This window comes from Taeniopygia guttata, chromosome 1A, assembly GCF_048771995.1.
Source record: "Taeniopygia guttata chromosome 1A, bTaeGut7.mat, whole genome shotgun sequence".
Classification (NCBI taxonomy): Eukaryota; Metazoa; Chordata; class Aves; order Passeriformes; family Estrildidae; genus Taeniopygia; species Taeniopygia guttata.
Genome location: NC_133025.1, coordinates 66,022,129 through 66,025,769, shown reverse-complemented (window position 1 = coordinate 66,025,769; position 3,641 = coordinate 66,022,129). Strand labels below are relative to the sequence as shown.

Sequence of the window (3,641 nt, the reverse complement as noted above, 5' to 3'; positions counted from 1 at the left end):
CTTTGTGAAGACAGAGGTGACACTGTTTTTTTTCCCCATTCCTCAGGAAGCTCTTCCAATTGCCATAACCTTTCAGAGCTAATCAGGCAAGGCCACCAGCCAGCTTCCTCAGCTCTCATGGCTGCATCCCATCAGATCCCAAGGACTTGTGTGTGCCCAGTGTGCTTAAGTGTTTCCTAACCTTGCCCTCCTCAGCTGAGGGCAAGTCTCTCTTGCTCCAAAAATAAGTCCATTAAAAGCATGATAGAGCAGCATGTTGCTATCAGTATTAAGCTCTCTGATTTTAATCTAATGGGATATTTTGCTTTTCTTTTTTTTTTTTTCCCATCAGAGTGATCCTGGAAGGTGCTGAGCATCCAAAATTCCGCTGGCAGTTTACTGGCCTCTGAGCTCTCAATAGCATTTCACAGGCTCAGCCTCTCCAGAATCACTTATGGGTTTTATGTGTAAAGCTGAGGAATGAATCTTGGAGATATGACATCCATTTTGTTTGTTGTTTTAGGCCACTTTATACTTGATCTGATCTTCAAGGTCAGTGTTCTTGTCTCTTTTTAAAGATAAACAAGCTTGTATCCTTCTTTGGCCAGGACATCACATCTCAAAAGTATGTGTGACAGAGCTGCAGTTTACATTTCATCTGCTCCAGCAGTTGGTTCTGACAGCTGCTAGGAAAGGAGCAGAGTGCTGCTCCCTGCCTGCCTCCATCATTTCTGTCATTCCTTGTTGCAGCAATGTCCTGGGAAAGTTTTTATCTGACGTGGGTAGGTGATAACACAGTGGTCACAATGATGTGAAAAAATGGTGATGGTCATGTACCATTAGCAGGGCTTGAAAATTCTTGTCTTCCCTCCACACAGGGTTTGTGCTCTATACCAAGAACCTTCATGCTGGGGGATAGTCTTTAACTATTCCACACCAGGCCTTTAACAGAAATGAAAATTGTCACTAATTCTATGTCTCAATACATTTATAGTGCAGTTTTTGTGGTTTTTTTGTGGATTTTTTTTTTAAGCTTATCTCATTTTTCAGTCCACAGGTTATTGCTTTCTTGAGTTTCCCATTGTTTGGTTCCCAGGACCAAAAGTTAAGATAAAATCTTAGTCAAGTGAATTCCTGGTGGAAAAATGTAAAATTGTAGAAATTCCACAAATGACAAAAAGGCTGCATACGTTCACGTTTCATTGTGATTTGTTTTTTCAATATAGTATTGTTTGTAATAGGATATTATTTTTAAAAGTGGTGGCATAAAAATGATCAAAATTGCAAAGTTCAAACTATGTGGTTTTTTTTTTTTGGGAAGGCTGAATAGGGATGCAAAGACATAAACAGTTTCATTTAAAATTTTTGTTCTGTTGAAATTTTATTAAATTATGTTAATTTTAGTAATCTGTCCTCAGGAAATGGATCTATTTTAAGTTGTCATTATTGTATTAACATGATCAGCATTTGCAGAGGTTTTTACATTATTTTTCTGTGTTCTGATAGGTGAACAAGAAAATTTGTCTGTATTTACAGGGAATCTCATGCTGACTCTGTAGCCTGTCCTTTGCCACTTCTTTCAGCTTTTAAAAGAAATTCTGGGTATGTTACCAGGGGTCTTTTCTCTCAAGCACTCTGCTGGGAAGAGCTGGCAATCTAAACAAAAGAGAGAAAGGGTAGAAATGTTCAAGTCACCATTCTGCTAATGGAGTTATGATAAACACACAGAAGTCACCAAACTGAACCCTGTGAGCCAGTCCCTGGGGGCAGCACAATAATAATAAATAATAATAAAATCCTCTTTTGCTAAGGAGCTTTGCCATAGGTGGCAGCAAGCGAGAGGCAGTAGAAACTGAACAATTGGCTGTTTATTTCCTTATGGTGGTTTGCATCTCTCACCTGTAGCACCAGCACTGACATAAACTTATAGTCATCACATTGAATAAAGCCATTGTCTCAGACACAGTCTCTTTAACCATTTAGCAATGTTTATTTTCATTATTAAGACATTTACATGACATGACACCATTTTCTTAAATCCCATAAATATTCCTGGTTCTGGTCTGAGAAAAGTAGTTAATGAAATGCTGGCCCCCTACTCCAAATTGTAAATAGGTTTATTTTTTTACTACAGAAAGATGTCATTGTAGTGAACAAAGGAACTTCCTTCTATTATTTGTGAACTGCAGGAGGCCAAACAATCTATTGCATTATGAACTGCACTCTCACACACATATATTCACATACACTGCAAAAGAATCCATGCTTTGTCTGGAGGAAAATGAAGTCCCAGAGGTAATTTCTGGACTGTGTGGGAAATAATGCCTCCTGCAGAAAATTTATAGCTATGATTGTTTAATTGAAATGAGAAATACAGTGTTAAATGGTTTTAACAAAAGCATTCAACTGTTTCATGTTTTCAGCTGACTCCTACCACTGCCAATTTATAGAAATTATAAATCCTGGACAGAGTTTCAGGTCACTTCACAGGCACTAGTTTGACTAAATTCCGTGTATTGTTTGGATCACATCATAAGTTTATTCATTTGTTATGCATTTTGTTAGAACTTATTGCTGCTTTACATTGAAAGGACTAGATTTCATACCAAATTTCATAAAACATCATTTGGGAATAGCATCAGTAAGTACAAGAAATGTTTATTTTGGTGTACGACTGGCAGTAAGGGTTGTCTGAGAAACAGCAGATTATTTGTCTTGAGGAAGGCTCTTTTCCACCTGTGTTTAGATGAAAGTGAATGTTATAGGTGTGACAACCAACCAGGCAAAAGCCTTTCACTGCAGAGCCCGAGGCACCCCTTCAGTTCTTGTCCTGGGCTGATGCTGGCAGACTCCTCCCATGACCCTGCTGTGCCTGGGCTGGAGGCTTCAAAGTGATCAGACGTGATTTTAGTTATGAGGCCCCTGCACACTGTTCCCTGCAGGACAGCCTGATGAATCTTCTCATCTGCTAGGATGAATTTACAGTATGGGGTAAGCATTGTGCTCATCTGGATGGAAGAAGGGCAACTCAAAGAAAATTCAAATTTCTACTAATTTTCTTGAGTCAGAACTGAGCATGACTTTTTTTTTTTTTTTTTTCCCTGAAAAGAAGTGTGATTTCCCATCCTGACTGAAAAAAAAAACCCCAAAAAACCAAACAAACCCACCAAGAAAACAGCAAACCCCCAACTTTCTGACATGTCTTTTTCTCTGCTCATCTCAGAGTCCTTCACACACTTTCAGGGAGTTGTATTAAACCCCACAGTCTTACCTTTACTGTCCTTCCCCTTTCCAGCTGTTCTTGCATTCTGATAATGTTTCTTTGGAGTTTGGGGGGATTACCAGCAGGTGCACAATTTCTTTTTCTGCTTTAGCTCCTGTGTCAGTAAAAGGAGCACAAATGCAGCCTGCCTGCTGCACAGCAGCTGGGAGCCCAAGCTCCTGCTTATAAAGCCCATTGAGCTGGGTACATGCTAATGTCAGATAAGGGTAGGTTAGTGATTGTTATTTCTTTGGCTTAATTGATAATAGGAATAATTGAAAGTGAAGATAAAATTTAACCCTTTGGGCTTACATAGATTTGAGAGGCTGTGTTGTTTTCACCTACTGACTCTTTTTATCCCCCAGGAGAAAAAAAGTGATCCCAGCAGTAGCACTGAAGA

The 3,641-nt window shown here is 39.1% G+C and overlaps 1 long non-coding RNA gene across 1 annotated transcript; it reads right to left on the bottom strand.

Moving 5' to 3' along the window:
* Nucleotides 1–1,341: 1,341 nt before the first annotated feature.
* On the bottom strand, nucleotides 1,342–3,436 carry LOC140682295 (uncharacterized). The gene is made up of 2 exons (XR_012053818.1): nucleotides 3,251–3,436; nucleotides 1,342–1,635 (listed from the first exon to the last, which is right to left on the bottom strand). It is a non-coding gene; the product is annotated as an uncharacterized lncRNA (long non-coding RNA).
* Between the last annotated feature and the right edge of the window lie 205 nt (nucleotides 3,437–3,641).